Genomic DNA, 17,175 nt, shown 5'->3' on the forward strand with positions numbered 1-17,175 from the left:
CGGAGGGATGGCGGAGGAGTAGAGGGGAAGTTGGGTCCAGATGGGGCCTTGAAGGAGGCAGATGCGGGAAGAGCTGGGGAGAAGACTTTGGTCCAAGAGACCAGGAAAAGGGCTGGGACACCCCACCCCCCACAACCCGACGAGTGAAGGTGGGGACCAAGGAGAGGGAGAAGATGTCTGAAACGTCCCTGAAGCATCGGGGCACAGGATGGGGTGCAGATCCGGAAGGCAGTGAAGAGACTGCCCTGTGTGCAATGGAATGGGGGTAGCTCTGTGGCATGTGGGGAAGCCACAGGTCCCCCCTGCTTCCCAAGGCAGCTGGAAACACATCACTGGGGCTCAGCAGTGAGGGACTGGGGTCGCCAGGCCCAGAGAAGGTCATGGCATCATTGGTTGGCAACAGAGTCCAGAGATGGTGTGGGGAGAGCAGAAAGCTGAAGGTGCAGGAAGCCCTTTGTATTGAGGGACAGAGGAGAGGGGGCAGCAGCATTGCCCCCTCTCTGAGCCCAGAGTCTGTGATCACAGACTCTGGGTTCAGGCCAGCTGGCCTCTACTCCCGGCCGGCCAGCTGGATGACTTGGGCAAGCATCTCTCCATCCATTTATCTCCTCGCCTGCCAAGTGGGGACCAAAATAGCACCTCCTATTGGGCCAATTAAATGAGGCCACATGCGTAAATCTTGCAGCCCAGGCCTGGCAGACAATGGGCACCCCGATGCATTGGCCAGGACACTGTTATTCAGAGGGGCTTGCAAAGGAGGTAGAGAGGGGGCTGTCAGGGAGGTAGGAGGAGATCTGCAAGAACATGAGGGCCTCAGGACAGGGATAAGAGGTTAGGGCATCCTTATTGTCTGCTGTGACTGAGGCCTGGGGCAGTAGGAAGACATGGTGGGGCTAGGAGGGTTAGGAGGAGGTCTTCAGCCCCTTGTTCTATCTCTAACCCTCTAGCCAGAGCAGCAGCATTTAGTGGGAACCAGCCTAGCAAACAGTGAAGAGCTGTCCCCACCTGTGCAAATGGCCATGAGCAACCACTGCCTGCTCAGAAGTGGGTTTTTTCTGTTTTCGAGACAGGGCCTTGTGCTTTTGCCCTTGCTGGAATGTAGTGATGCAATCATAGCTCTCTACAGCCTCAATCTCCTGGGATCAAACGATCCTCCCACCTCAACTTCTCAAGCAGCTAGGACTATAGGCATGCCCCACCACACCAGGCTAATTTTTGTATTTTTTTGGAGAGACAGGGTCTTGCTACGTTAGCCCACGCTAGTCTTGAACTCCTGGGCTAAAGCGATCCTCCCACCTTGAACTCCCAAAGTGCTGGGATTACAGGTGTGAGCCACTGCGCCCAGCCTCAGAGGTGGGTATTTTTTAGACAAGAGCAGTTCACATCCAGGCTTCTCCCCTTGCAAGCTGAGTGACCATATAAATCACTGAGCACAATGCCTGGCACACAGTAGGTGCTCAATAAATCTTGGCCAACACCATTATTATTATGATAAAGTCCACATGAATGCCAAAGGCCCAGAACTCCACCATTTGCAGTTTGCAGAACCCTTTCACATCTACTACCTCCTCTACAAAACAGTGATGGTTGTTCCCATTTAACAGAGATGAAACCTGAGGCTCAGAGAGAGGACCTTCCCAAAGCTTTGCAGCAAGTTGGCAACAGAGTCAGGACCTGAGCTCAGACCATGTGTTTTGCGGCCAATGTTCCCAGCCACCTCCCTGCTATCTCCTGTGGGAAAGCCTCCTGGACACAAGCGTGGGGGTACCCACAGTCCCATGATAACGCCATCTCCCATCACACCCGCCCCAGGGCCCAGCAGGGATTGCGTTGCACATGTGACTCAGCCGCCTTCACAAAGGGAGCTGTGTGTCTGGTTCCCTAGGCCTGCCTCCCCCACCCACTGCCCATCCCCCAGTCGGGGAAAGAGCAGGGAGCCTGGCCTAGCCAAGATTCGGGGGAAGCAAGGTCATTCTCATCGCTACAACGGGACAAATCTAGTGGTGCTTCAGGTCCAGCCTTGGGATGCAAGCCCTGGTGCCAGCTCAGATGATAGGATGAAAGGCCGGGCACACAGGAGGGGCGAGCGTGCCCAGGTCCAAGCCTATTTTCTGATACCTTATTTGGAGCTCCAAAGACAGACTCCATCTAGCTGGCTCCCTTGGTGAGTGGAGCCTGGGCAGGTGCCCTGCCCATGTTTAACCTGCATCTGGTTTCAAAAGCGCTGAAGCTTGTGGTCAGGGAGGAGGCACTCCCCGGATGCTAGTCGGGCTCCTGTGTCCACACCTGGCTGCCGCACTGGCCTCTATCCACCCCGCCCCCAAAGGTTCCAGACTTGGAGCAGGTGAACCCCTGTTTAGCACTTATCCTGTGCTAGGCAGGTGACTTGCATTTTCCCCCACAACCCTGTCAAGGAGGATTTGCCCCATTTGTGAGAGGAGAAGACTGAGACTCAGAGAGGGAAAGGGACTGACTCAGGTCACACAGGATTAGAGCTGCCTTATTTAAGTCCTGCCTTCCCCCTCCATACCGTCTTCTTGGTTCCAATGGTATCTTGACCACATGCCAACAAGAAATGGCCTTGAGCCCGATGCAGACAGACGTTCTCCCTCCCCCAGGGTCACCCTGGCCCTGCCTTGCCGGGAAGGGGCCACTGCAGAATGCAGTTCCTTAGGGTTCAGGCTGGCTGGGCCTCCAAGGCCCACCCCCGCCTGCTGACCTCCCCAGCCGGGAAGGCATGCCTGGGTGCCCCACTGCCCGAGATAGAAGGTAGACAGCGTGGCCGCCCCCTCTTCCTAATCATGACGGAATGTCTGACCTTTTGCCTAGCCTGCCGAGAGCACTTGGCAGGAAGGTTGGATCCATCCAGAACAGGTCATTCTGGCCATACCCCTGCCCCCAGCCTTCAGAAGCCCCTGAGCCCAGAGCAAGGCTGGGCCACCTCTAACAAGCCCTTTCCTCACCCAATCACATGCCTGCCAGCCTGGGCCCCTCTTACAGTGTGCGCAGCTGGGCATCCAGGGGTCTGGGTTCTTGGGTGAGACTCTACACATCCCTGGATGTCACGGTGTCCTCTGCAGCTCAGGGTATTGGAGCCAGAAGCACAGCACCTCCTCCGAGTGTGGCTCCTGGGATGATCCCTGCCTGGCGCCCAGCTAGAAGCAGCCTTGTCTGGAGGAGCCCCAGTGGTTGGGGGGCTCCAAACTGCCCATCACTCCACCTAGATGCCACCCAGCATCACTCTAAAGCCCTTTGAATAGCCAACCGTGAGATTTGCATCAAATTAGACCTTTTTGTGCCTCAGCATCCTCATGTGTAAAATGGGGATATCCGCCTATCGTAGAGAGCCTCTGTCACTGCCACTGCTGTATCTTTGGTTTAGCATAAACTCCCCACTCTCTCTCTCTTTTTTTTTTTTAAGAGACAGGATCCTGCTCTGTCACCCAGGCTGGAGTGCAGTGGTGCAATCACAGCTCCCTGCAGCCTCAAACGCCTGGGCTCACATGATCCTCCCACCTCGGCCTCACGAGGGGCTGGGATTACAGGTGGGCCACCACCCCCAGCTTGGGTTCTCTTTTAAAATCCAAATTCCCCCAGTGGAGAGGACACCAGAAGAGGCCTCTGACTCCTCTGTAGAAGCCTCCCTTCCTGAACTAGGGGTCCCAGCCTTGGCGTGGGGTCACCAGCATTCCCTTACCTCAAGACCATCCCAGTTGCTGCTCTTGCCTCTAAAATTGTGCCTCTTGCATCGCAGCTCCCTTGGCCCTGGCCTGCGAGGTCTGAGGGGCAGCTGCTCGGATGCCAGGCCTGGGTCAGGTGCCTCTGGTCAGGCAGTGAGGCATCATCACTCCTGTGCCAAGGAGCCAAATGAGGCCCAGAGAGGTTTAGTGACTACCCACGAGGTGGCACAGCAGTGTGCAAAGATGGCAGGACTTGCTCCATCTCAAAAGGACTGTGTATCACCTCACTCGATGCCACAGTGTTCCCGGATGTCAGCTTTGATTTCCCCATGCACCCCACCTCCACCCCCACTCCCTACACACATACACACCCCATCAGTGCCCAGCACAGAATGTGTTAAGGTGTTGGCTACAAGAGACCTCCCACTGGGAGAATCATAAAGAGGGCGCCTCTGTTTCCTCACCTGGACACCAGGACTGCCACCACTTCTTTCTTGGTAAAATGAAGAGCTGCAGTTGAAACTACTTTGTGGAAAGCCCACGGAGAGCCCAGCCTCCCAACACATCCCAGAAATGCCTCCTTCTGCATGTGCCTGTGCCCAGCAGCCAGGAGCCCCCGGGGTCTCCCCCTAAGTGCTGGGGCACAGATGGCTCAGAAGGCGTAATGGAGCAATGATGAAGCCACTCATTAGCAGGGGCTGCCTAATTAACAGAGGGAACATGGGGGTGCCATTTTCTGCCCACATGCCCCAGGGAGCCAAGTTGGTAGAGAAGGCATGGCGCCAGCACCCCACCCACAACTCCAGACACCCATCTCTGGCTGGCTGGCGTGTGTGGCCCATGAGACCAGGGGAGGGGCCTACTGCTGCAGCTTATGGGTTTACAGACCACTGCCCCTGCCTCTCCTTCATGGAACAGACAAGGAAACAGGCCTGGAGGGAAGGGGAGCCTGGCTCAGGGTCCCACAGGAGGCAGTGGCAGGGCCAGGCCCTTTCTTCCACGACAGTTCCCTATTCCGAAGAGTCCTCAGCCACCATGGAGGGTCCTGGCCCAGAGGAGACAAGCAGCTGGTGGAGAGAGGGACTGTTTGAAGTTCTCCTCCTGCCTCTTACAGCCAGGGCAGGGAGGGCTGTGCTGCTGGGTACAGGCAGCTGGGGGGAGCAGGGGGACCCTCAGCTGGCCGCTGGCTGGGCACGCCCCCAGGCCTGCACCCCGTTCCTTCCACTTGGCTCGCTAGGGGAGGCTGCCTTCTTCTCCCCAGTCAAAAGTCAAACGACCTGGGCCAACCTGCTCCCAAACCGGTTTCCGTGGGATCCCAGGAGGAAGCTGCTCAGGGCGCTGCGGAAAGCAGGCAGGAGACTTCAGGTCCTGCCGCCTGCCTCCCGTCCATGCTCAGGCTCCACGGCGTCACCCTTGCCCTGCGTCCTGCAGTGTCCTTTGGACACCGGGAACACACCTCACACCTGCCAGCTTCTCGGTGCCAGGATGACCACCATGCCAGCATGCCCGGCCATGCCGTGCACTGCAAGGGGTAACCCCAGAACAGCCAGGGCCTCCACTGAGAGACGCCCAGTACCCTGAACAGGCCAAGGGCCAGGCCACACACATCGGGACCCTCAGGGCATTGAACAAGACCTGACGGATGGCCAAGGTCAAGGGGGACAGGCTGGCAGTGGCACCCCACTTATCTTTCCCACCCCTGTCCCCCACCCGTCTCTTACCTCCAGGTCTGGGCAGGTTCCTCACCAGCCTGTGCCTGTGTGGCCTGCTCCTCCCCTTCCACCTCCTCCCAGGGCCACAGGCACCCAGTCTGAGCTTGTCTGGGCTGGCGGGCAGCCCTAGGTGAGGCTCCGCCTGTCTGTCTCGCCCCATTTCCGGCTGCCCCACAGCCACTGCAGCCGCCACCTTCTCTTGTTCCCAGGTGTCCTTGCAGGGGCCAACTTCACCCTTAGGAGCTGAGTCCCCCCACCCCTCACCTCTTCGTGGACTTCAGCACCTCTCTCCTGGGAAGCAGAGGCTGCTGGATGAGCCCAGGGGAGTCCTTGGGTTCTCTGGGTCTCAGTGGCCGCCCAGGCTTTTGGGAGATGCTGCCCTCCATCCGTAATTTGCCATCTCTTTGTGAGTTTCTTCCTGCCTCCTCCCTCCGTCCAGGCCCCGCTTGGAATCCTGGGCCAGACTCACCTGCCTGTAATAAAAACAGGCCCCAGCCAGCAGCTGGTGGGGTCAGGAGGCGGGAAGCGAGGGGGATGGGGAGTCCTGCTCATTCTTCTCTCTGAGTTTCCAGGCTCCTGCAGGACACCGGACAGAGGGAGAACTGAGGTAGACAAAGGGGCAGGGATGGAAGCCTCTTCCAGGAAAGAGCTCAGCGGCCACCGCTCAAGGCATCCTGGGAGGGTGCCGAGCTGAGTCCTCCAGGCAGGCCCTGGCCCACTCGCCCCTAACCCTGCCTGCCTGGCCCCTGTCCCACCCTTCACTCCTTGTCTCAGTCTGGCAATTCTTTAGGGGAAGTTTCTCAAGCTCTCACACCCAGGTACCCCTCCTCCAGATGCTTTCTGATTCCTACATCACATCCTCAACATTGAGAACACCGTCTGAGCCCCACCACTCCTTCTAGAAGCCATCCAGGCAAGGGCTAATTTATTCTACACAGTCTCTATCAGGTGCCGCTGTGGGTCACGCCTGGTGCGAGGTGCTGCATGCACCTCAATGCACCCTACAAACTTCCCCTCACCCCACTGTTTCTCCCACAGTCCCCCAGGCTCCCCCTTGGCTGGGACCAATCCCTAAGTGTCAGAATTCTTTCTTTCCTGATCCGTGTGCCCTGCTAGTGCACCAAACCCAAGAACCAGCACGGGGCCTTGGATGGAGAAATTCTGGGTGATTGATGGGTGAAGAAGTGTGGGAAGAAAGCACAGACGGTGAATGGATGAAAGTGTGGACAGGCAGGGGATGCACCACGCCTTCAGCGAGTGTCTATTGAGGGCCTGCTGTGTACCAGGCCCGGTGCCAGGCATGGGGGATCCTGCAGCCAAGAAAACATAGAAACCTCTGCCCTCAGAACTGTAGGAGAGATAAGAAATGAATAAGCAAGTAAGTATTAAAAATATCCAGTGGCAGCAGGGTGCAGTGGCTCACGCCTATAATGCCAGCGCTTTGGGAGGCCGAGGCAGGTGGATCACCTGAGGTCAGGAGTTCGAGACCAGCCTGGCCAACATGGTGAAACCCTGTATCTACTAAACATACCAAAAATTAGCGGGGCGTGGTGGCAGACGCCAGTAGTCCCAGCTACTCAGGTGGCTGAGGCAGGAGAATTGCTTGAGCCCCGGAGGTGGAGGTTGCAGTGAGTCGAGATTTCAACACCGCACTCCAGCTTGGGTGACAGAGTGAGACTCCGTCTCAAATAAATAAATAAACAAATCCAGTGGTAAGAATTATGGAACAAAAATAAGCCAGGAAAGGGGAAAGAGCGATGGAGGTGGGGTGGGGCAGCTTAGATGCTCTCCGGGAAGGGACACATGCGCACGGACTGAATATGGTGAGGAAAGTGGCCTTTGGGACATGCCCCGAGGCCAGGGCTTGGTGTTTAAGGAGCAAGGAGGAGGAGGCCAGCTTGATTCTGTGGGTGAACAAATGAGCCGAGGTAGAGATGAGACGCAAGAGGTGAAACAGGGATGGGTGGACAGGTGGTCAGATGAGAGCAGAGGTGGATCCAGGTCTGGTGGAGCCAGGTCTGGACTAGAGCCCTCTCTGACTCCCCAAGGCAGTAAAGAAGGGTTATCTGCTGGCCACAGCCCAGATCCATTCCTGAAGACCAGCCCAGACCCCACTGGCATTCCTAGTCCCAGCTCCCTCTTGCTGCTCTTCGCCATGGCATATTCCCAACAGTTGATGCCACCTTTGCTGCACCCATGGGCCTGCACGCCTGCTCTGCCCTATGAGTCTCTTGCTTGAGTACAGACAGGGTTGGGATACCAGAAGGGAGATGGAGTGTCAGAGAGAGGGGGATCTGTAGGGTGACAGCCTGACCTCCAGGCTCCGGGGTTTCCCCACAGCCCCAGAGATGCCACCCACCCTGATAGGGACACCAAGGGAATCCCGGTGACTTCCTGTCTACCCGCTGGCAACTCCGCCACTCCTGACACCTATGCTCCATCCCCCATGCCCTCTGGCTTCAGGGCTCCTGGCTTGTGATGGAGCAGCAGGGGCTGGGCCTGAGGCCCTGGGCTGGGACCTTCACTCACTAGGTGCACTTGGGGAGGTTTCTTAACCTCTCTGTGCCTCAGATCATCTAGTAATGAGGGCACATGCCTTTGCCTTGTTTGCCTTCTAAAAGTAAAGGGAAGAAGCTGCGCACAGTGGCTCATGCCTGTAATCCCAGCACTTTGGGAGGCCAAGGTAAGTGGATCACCTGAGGTCGGGAGTTCAAGACCAGCCTGACCCACATGGTGAAACTCCCTCTCTACTAAAAATACAAAAGCAGTGGGAGTGGTGGCGCATGCCTGTAATCTCAGCTACTCTGGGGTCTGAGGCAGGATAATCGCTTGAACCCAGGAGGTGGAGGTTGCAGTGAGCTGAGATCGTGCCATTGCACTGCAGCCTAGGCAACAAGGTGAAACTCTGTCTCAAAAAAAATAAATAAATAAAATAAAATAAATAAAGGGAAGAAAAGAGACAAGGTCAGGAACTCCTGGGTTCAAGCAATTCTCCTGCCTCATCCTCCCAAGTAGCTGGGATTATAGGCATGTGCCACCACACTTGGCTACCTTTTGTATTTTTAGTAAAGATGGGGTTTCACCATGTTGGCCAGGCTGGTCTCGAACTCCTGACCCCAGGGAGCCACTTTAAAATGCGGGTTTTACAGATAGGACACAGGGGGTTCAGGAACACGACGGAGATTCCACCCGGGCATTCTGACTCCAGAACTCCCAGCAGGACTCCAGGCCCCTTATCGAGCCCTGGGTAAGCCCAGTCTCAGCCTGCCCACTCCTCACCCCCACTCAGTGGAGGGCCTCAGGAAATGCTGACTCCTTCCCTCTTGGGGCACATAGGAGGTGTGGAGGGGCAGGAAGGGTCCCCAGCTCTGACATCTTGTGCTCCAGCAGGGCCACGGGCTCAGCCTCTCTGCTCCCTCTGAGAGCTGGTGCTGCCCACAAGGTCAGGGGGTGAGCTGTCTGTCTCAGAGCGAAGTCAAGGAGTTGTGCAGCTAGGGCGTTGCAGATAAGACACTTGCCACATCTACAGAGAGGACTAAATGGTCTCTAAAATCACCTCCTACTCACAGGTTATTTTACTTGGGCCATTCTTCACTAATTCATGTATTCATCTGCTAACCCGGTATTTGCACAGCAACTACTGGGTACCAAGGCTTTAGATTTATTTAGAAAACAAACAGCCCACAGAGCAGGCAGCAGAGGCGTGATTAGCCATGGGGCTCTAGAGCAGACTGTCTGAGTTGGCATCCGGCTCCACTGACCGATTGGTTTATCTTCCTTTGCCTTGGTTTCCTCATCTGCAGAATGGGGGTGATAGCAGTATCTATTCATGGAGTTGTAAGGACTAAATGAGACAATGCTAAGTACTTCCACCCATGGCTGGCACGTGGCTAAGTGCTCAGTAAACATCTGCCACATCAAAATCCAGAGGAGAATTTAAATTACTAACCTTTGGGCCATGTGAAATAGCTCACACCTGTAATCCCAGCACTTTGGGAAGCTGAGGTGGGCGGATCACTTGAGGCCAGGAGTTTGAGACCAGCCTGGCCAACATGGCAAAACGCTGTCTCTACTAAAAATACAAAAAATTAGCCGGACATGGTGGTGCACACCTGTAGTCCCAGCTACTTGGGAGCCTGAGGCAGGAGAATTGCTAGAACCCAGGGGGCAGAGGTTGCAGTGAACCAAGATTGTGCCACTGTACTCCAGCCTGAGCAACAGAGAGAGACTCTGTCTCAAAAAATAAAAATAAAAATAAAAATAAATTACTGATGTTTTAACCCATTCTGGTCTGCAGTGTTGCCTCCTCATATTAGAGCAACAGGAAAACTTTCCTCTGTCTGGCCACATCTGGAAGGTGGTCTCCATGCCACTGCTCCGCAGCCAGCCCTAGGATCAGCCCCACCATCCTTACCATGCTTTCTAGAAAAGAGGTGAGGGCTAGCTAGGCCATGGTATTACCCTGCCTCCTGCAATCAGTGCATCAGATCAGTTCTCCACTCTCTGTATCCTGTGGTCACACCCAAGTTCTGTCAATACATGATCATCCATCTGTGCACTGTCTGGGGTCTGACTCCAGCCCTGGGTCTATCACTCTCCAGCTGTGTGGTACTGAGCAGGTCAGGGCCCTCCTCTGAGCCTCAGTGTTCCTCATCTGTGAAATGGGGATAATGACAGGACCCGTCCTGCCGTGTTTTCAAGCGAATCACATGAGGATGCCTGGGGCAGGGGGTACAGAGAACCACTCTGAAACACACTGTGCCAACCAAAAGGCTCCCCGGACTGTCCCAGCAGTTCTGAGGAGTGCCTGTCCCCGTTTTACAGACAAGGAGATGGAGGGTGACTGAAAACAACTCAAATCAATCCACCAAGCCTCCGTGAGTCAGGAGCATCAGGCCACTTCCGTGTGTTCCGTGACACTGCAGAGCTTTCCTCGCACAGCTTTGGGGGTCTCTCCAGGTTTGCCCTGTGTCTTGAGTTACCTGAGTTCTGCCAGGGTCAAGATAGGAGCCACTGAGTCACCTCCTCCGGGGGCATTTTCAGCCGGGCCTCCCCATGCTTCCTCAGAGTCAGCAGCTACTGTGTGTCAACTACACAGGGGAAACAGGTGAAAACCAAATGTCAAGACTGGGGGCAGAGGCTGTGGCCTAGAACAAGGCAGCTCACACTGAGCGTATCCCTGGCACCCAGTGGCTTTCCTCCCAGCCCTGGAGCAGGCCTGGCCTGCCCGCAGATCTCTTTCCGGGACCAGATGTCCCTCCTGGCTCCTGATCTCCCTACTGCCATCTTTGCCTAGAGAAATGCCATCCACACCCCTTTATGGCCCAGTTCAAATGCCCCTTCTTCCAAGAAGTCCTCTTGGAGTTATCCCATCCTCTTTTATGGAAAGTCAGCCTCTGAACCTCTGAACCCCTGAACCCCAAGGTCCCACATCCCTTTACTTATAAGAATACTAACATCCAACACTCCCAAGCACTTCTCTGTGCCAAGCCCATTCCTAAAACTGCATGGATTGATTTATTTAATCCCCATAACAGTCATTTGAAGGGAATTACATAGGGGGTTATAGACAGGGAGACTGAGGCCTAAAGAGATTTAGGAACCTGCCCCAGAGCACACCAGCAATAAGTGCCAGTGGCAGGACTTGAATCCATATCTCTGTTGGACCATAGGTCCATGATTTATCTCTAGGTCATACAGTTTCTCAGTGAATGTATTTTATTCATTCATTCAACGAACATTTCCTAAGTACTCACCAAGTGGCAGGACTCAAGCTGGGCTCTGCATACATGACAGAGCCCAGAAACCATCCCTGCCTTCATGGAGCTGATAGCTTGATGAGGAAGGTAAGAAATTAAACAATCAATGAAGTAATTAAACAAATAATATATATGAAGACAGATACATGTAATGGGAGGGCAATTTAAAAAACAACCTAAACAACAAAAGAGTGAAGATGAAATGAAATAGAGAATGCACTTTAGCCAGGTAATTAGGGAAGGCTTCTTGGAGGAGGTGATGTTTGTAACACGGTCCTAATGGATAAGGAGGAGCCAGCCGTGGAAAGAGTGGGCCTGGGGCTCAGCATACCAGGCAGAAGGAACAGCACGTGCAAAGGCTCAGAGTGAGGAATATCCTCAGTGTGCTGGAGAAACTAGGATCTGATAATTGTGACTGGAGCACAGAGGCAAAGGAGATGAGGGCAAAGAGCCGGGCTGTGAAGACAGGAACGGAAGTATAATTTTAGTTCCAGGGCAGCAGGAAGCCATGGGTGGATTCAAACAGGGAGTGAGGGGATCGATTTATATTTCAAGGAGGGTAGCTGAAGGACTCAGTCCTGCTCTGATGAGATAAAGGCTATAGATCAATGCTAGGTCTAGCAGCCTCTCCTGCATGCCAGACCAGGCATAATTATCTCCACTCTTTTGTTTTTTAGTTTGCTTTCTTCATTGCCCTTTCATTACATGTATTTGCCTTCATATTTATTGAATTACTTGATTAATTACTTCATTGATTTTTTATTTCTTCTCTTACTTCCCCATCAAGAAATTGAACTGCTGGCTGGGCGCAGTGGCTCATGCCTAAATCCCAGCACTTTGGGAGGCAAAGGCAGGTGGATCACTTGACGTCAGGAGTTCGAGACCAGCCTGGCCAACATGGTGAAACCCTGTCTCTACTAAAAATACAAAAAATAATTAGCCAGGCATGGTCGTGGGCGCCTGTAATCCCAGCTACTCGGGAGGCTGAGGCAGGAGAATTGCTTGAACCTGGGAGGTGGAGGTTGCAGCGAGTCAAGATCACGCCACTGCACTCCAGCCTAGGCGACAGAGAGAGACTTCGTCTCAAAAAAAAAAAAAAAAGAAAAGAAAGAAAAGAAAAAGAAATTCAGCTGCTAACACCACAGGGTCTTGATAGCTAGAGGTCACTAGGGACCAAGCAGAAGCCCTGCAGAAGCCCCCCAGGGTAGAAGGTAGGAAGGCAGCCCCCCACCCCACTCCCAGGGAGGAGACACTGGAACTGGTCCACCCAGGGCAGCTAAAACGCAGGCAGGTGGTCCACCCACCCATGCAGGCCCTGCAGCCTTGGGCCCCTCAGTCCTGGGCGGGCCAGAGCTGGCCTCCTCCGCCCATTAGTGGCGGGCTGCTAAATATTAACAACTGGCTCTCTAAGTGTTGTTTGGATACCTATATTGATATTTTCATTTACATTAACAAGAAAAAAAGGAAACAACAAAGATATATGTCAGAATTTCATTTGTCCGTCAATGACGTGAGCAATTTTTTGCCGAGTGGGATAATGGTCTTCAGATACTGGAATCTTTGCTGAATCTGATTTTGAATAGTTGGCTGAATCGGATCATGGTTTTCAAATTGTTTGTGCTGTTCATGATGTAACAGCTACAGACATGACACATTGATTGCATGGAATGTGCTTTAATAACATTTCACCGCTTTCTCAACTCTTTCTAGACAATCAACAAAACAACAAACCAAGTCCTGATTTGTAACATTTGTAGATTTCTGTGGTTTTAACACTCTGACTAGGTGCAGTGTCTGTCATCTAAACACTTTGGGAGGCCAAGGTGGGAGGATTGCTTGAGGCCAAGAGTTTAAGACCAGCCTGGGCAACCTCCTGAGACCCGCCCCAATCTCTACCAAAAAAAAAAAAAAAAAAGTTTTAATAAATAAATACTTTTGCCACGGCCAATTGCAAGATAGCGAACATCGAACACAGCATTTGGAAAAGGTGCACAGAAGCTCACCATTCTTTTTACTCTACCAATGCAACAGATGGCAACTTCAAGAGCACAGATGGATTCATTTGCTATGGCTATCACAGCAAAGTACCACAAACAGGGTGGCTTGATCAGAAATGTATTCTCTCACAGTTCTAGACGTTAGAAGCCCAAGATCAAGGTGTCGGCAGGGTTGGTGCCTCTGAGGGCTATAAAAGAGAATCTGTCCCACACCTCTCCCCTGGTTTCTGGTGGTTGGCTGGCCGTCTTTGGCACCGCTTGGCTTGTAGAAATTTCACTCCGATCTCTGCCTTCATCTTCACATGGTGCCCTCCCTGTGTGTGTGTGTCTCTGTCCGATTCCCCCATTTTATAAGCACACCAGTCATACCGGATTAAGGCCCATGCTAATAAATGCCAAGTAACTTGCTTACTTCTGTGAAGACCTTATCTCCAAATAAGCTCACATTCTGAAGTGCTCAGGGTTAGAACTTTAACATAAGAATATGGGGCAAAGAAGAACAGGATTCAATCCATTACAACGAATGATGGTGGTAAAATAATCAGAAAGTGTTTCATTCTGAGTATTTATTATCTTTTTAAATATACAGTCATGAGTCACTCAACAAGGACACGTTCTGAGAAATGCGTCATTAGGTGATTTTGCTGTTGTGCAAACATCATAGAGTGCACTTATCCAAACCTAGAGGATGCATTTTAAAATTTATATATTCTTACATGGAAAACCCAATGTCCCAGCACTGTTACTGAATATCAATCATTTCCCCCTAGTTGATCTGCAAGGCCAATATGAAGTGCTATCTGTAGCTTTCTCTATATGCCCCATATAATCTTATGGGACCACCGTCATCTATGTGGTCTGTCATTGCCCAAAACGTCATTATGCAATGCACGACTGTAATTTAATTTTGTGTATGTAATTTAATTCTTAACAGTGGCTATGTTTAACAACCAACTCACAAAATGCCTAAAAATTTAACCACCAGTTCTTGCAAGCCAAAACAGCAAGCTCCAACACACCCCTGGTCCTTGCCTGCCCTCAGCCCTGTCCTGGGTCCCCATCTCACCTCCCTGCAGGCTCCTATGAGGGGCAGGTCAGGACAGCTGTATTCAGGTCCCATACATCTCCTCTGAGGAACCTCCAAAGCCTGGTCTCCTCCTACCCAGGAGGGGCCCTGAAGAAAAGACACTCCAGTGACAAGCTGTGGTCACAGGGCTGTCCAGCCTAACCAGTGGAGAGCTGAAGCGGTCCAAGTGCTCAGCACCAGGAGATGGCTCAGAAAGCACAACCTAGCTTTGTCCTCTGGGGTCACCAACTATCTCATTTTGCCGGGGACTGTCTCTGCTTAGCACTGAAAGCTCTGCCTTCCAGGAAACCCCTCAGTTCCAGTAAACTGAGAGAGCTGGTCACCCCTAGCTCATGGTCATATGGTCACAACAAAAGGAAAACGCTTATACAGTTGGCCCTCTGCACAAGTCATGGGGGGCATGACTGAGGGACATGAGCATCCTACAATTTGGTCCCCCACAGATATTGGGGGATGACTGTAATACAAAATTCAGTGAAATAAACAGAAAACAAAGGCAGTGTCTCCACCTGTCTCAGGGACCTGTTTCTCCACTCAAAGACAGGGCTGCTACCCAAGGGCCACTTGGAAAAGCTCTGCACAGAGTGAACAACAACGTCAAATTGATGCTTCCAGGTCAAGCTGAGAGGTGGCAGGGATGACAGGCAAGAAGAGGCAGCCCTGAGGAGGCAGCAAGCACAGGACCCTGGAGCTGGATTCCAGTCCTCGCTGTGTGACCTTGAGGAGGTGACCTACCCCTTGGTGCCTCAGTTTCTCCAACTGTGACAGGTTTCTTCCTCACTGGGTGGTTGTGCAGCTTTAGTGAGATCAACCATAGACAGCACAGTGCGGGGCTTATTGCCAGCACTTAAGCAGTGCTTTTAGGAAGCCGAGCCAACTGATAGCATTGTGCGTGCCTTTTTTTTTTTTTCCATTTTAGAATTGTTTCCATTATAGCTGTTCTAATGTTATTTGTGCAATCAAAACAAAACCAAATCAAACCCACAAGTATCTAGGTACATAATGTATATAAATAGAATCTGAAACCAAATGTTGGACTGTGGTGGGGGTGCATAGGGCTGCCCCCCAGCTGTCACGGCTGGCCCCAAAGCATGCCATACTTGGGGGCATAGCTTTAGAAGAGCTGACAGGAGACGCAGTGGTGCCTCCCTGCGGTTACACCAAGTCATGCCAGAACTAACACCTGAGCAGGCAGCTCTGGCTGCTGAAGAAAGAGAGGGCAGGTTGGCGCAGCTCCTAAGACAGAGAAGGTGTTTGTGTTTCCGTGACAGCCCGACACAGAATGGCTCAAGCCCACCTCTGCAGCCTGACACAGATTCTATTCACCCTGCAGACTGATCTCAGCAATTTGGGGCTGCTGTGGCCCCACAGGGAGGAAACTGAGCTGCACTGCACGGAAGGGGCAGCCATGTACCCCAGTTGCATGGGGATAAAGCCCTCTGCTTTTCCACTTGTCTCTGAATTCCTGTCCCAGTAATTAGTATTTCTTGTGCAGGCTGGAATGAGCAAAATACTTAGGGTGTAACATTTAAGGAGGTGCCCACCGTCAGTGCCAATGGCCTTGCACCTCACTTTAATCTTCATGTGATTCTATTAGGCAATCTCTATTATTATCCCATTTCATTGTCCAAAAAAGGAAAAAAAAAAAAAAAAAGAAAGGAAGAAAAAAAGAAAAAGAATAAGGCTCAGAGAGCTGATGTTACTTGCCCTGGAAAGTGACAGAGCCAAAATTCAAACCCAGACCCAACAGATTCCAGCACCTAATGGCTTCACCATTGGGCCATCCTTTCTCCTGAGTACATGGGCACCCAGGTGATCCTCAAGTAACTAATGTGGCAGAAAGTACACTGAGGCTGAGTGTGCAGGCAGCAGCTACAGTCCCAGCTCTGTCCAGGCTCACCGGGTGACCTTGGGCAAGTCCTTTTTTTTCTCTGTGCCTCAATTTCCTTGTTTATAGAAGCTGGTGTCTATGCTGGGCCAAGAGTCACAAACTGGAGTGCCCACAGTGGCCAGGCAGCAAAGCCAATGAGAGCAGGAGGGGGGCGGGGGGAAGACAATAGGGAGTGGGGGGGCCTGGGGTGAACTGGAGAGTATGGGCCACACTGGGGGCACTGCCCAGCTCCAGTGAACTGTCCCTTGAGGAAATATGAGCCCCATGTGGCCTGATCCTTCAGTTTTTTCAAGGAAGCCAGAAATTTGAAATTAATGTGAAAATCTTAATTGTTATAAGTTGGGGATGAATTCCAATGGATTTAAAGCCTGTCGTAAGCCAAACAAAACCTATCTAGGGCTAGAGCTCACCCACGGGGCCTCCAGCAAGCAACCTCTAGATTCCATGTCAGAAGCTGTAAGTGTTCCTCAATATCCACCTCCCCCTTCTGTACGAATGGAACCCCATATTTTCAGCTGGGTTCATGGCCCCCTAGAATAAGACATTATTACCTAACGTTCCTTGGAACTGGGTGACCACATGACCAAGTTCTGAACAATAGGATGCAGCCATAAGTAAAGTCTGCAACTCTTGCATCATGCCCTTAAAAAAAAAAAAGGGTGCACCCTTTTGGAGGAGCAAAAAGGGAAGGGATGTGAGTGCCCAAAGTCCAGGAGCCACCACAGCCACCGTGCAGCCTGGCCCCTCGCATGGGACGGAAGTAAACAGCTTCTTGTTTATATGGGTTCTTACTCTTGAGTTTGTTATAGCAGCCAAAGTCATAACCTACCTAGCACAGGCTCTTTCAGGGATCTTCCTCAGGGCTCATAATTTTAAAGCCAGAAGGCTCCCACAATCCTCAATTCCCACCCCCATTCCTGCCCATATACCTGTTTTACAGATGGGGAGACCAAGGTTCAGAAAGGTGGGGAGTCTGTAACTTAATGAGTGAACAGCCGGCCTCTCTAAATGCAGACACAGCATAAATAGGACCCTTCCTCTACCCCAAA

At 52.4% G+C, this 17,175-nt stretch overlaps 1 protein-coding gene across 7 annotated transcripts in view; it reads right to left on the reverse strand.

The window, feature by feature from the left end:
* ADGRG1 (adhesion G protein-coupled receptor G1) overlaps nucleotides 1–5,800 on the reverse strand; it is a 45,112-nt gene extending 39,312 nt beyond the window's left edge. For 5 of the 7 annotated variants that reach the window (XM_055298660.2, XM_055298658.2, XM_055298652.2 and 2 more), the window contains exon 1: nucleotides 5,402–5,492. The gene's annotated coding sequence lies outside the window, so the exon portion shown is untranslated. Of the gene's footprint in view, nucleotides 1–5,401; nucleotides 5,493–5,656 lie in introns of those variants that run through there. The other 2 variants (XM_055298659.2, XM_055298653.2) reach the window with 1 other exon arrangement.
* Nucleotides 5,801–17,175: the final 11,375 nt, after the last annotated feature.

The sequence above is a fragment of the Symphalangus syndactylus genome, chromosome 11 (assembly GCF_028878055.3).
Source record: "Symphalangus syndactylus isolate Jambi chromosome 11, NHGRI_mSymSyn1-v2.1_pri, whole genome shotgun sequence".
NCBI lineage: Eukaryota > Metazoa > Chordata > Mammalia > Primates > Hylobatidae > Symphalangus > Symphalangus syndactylus.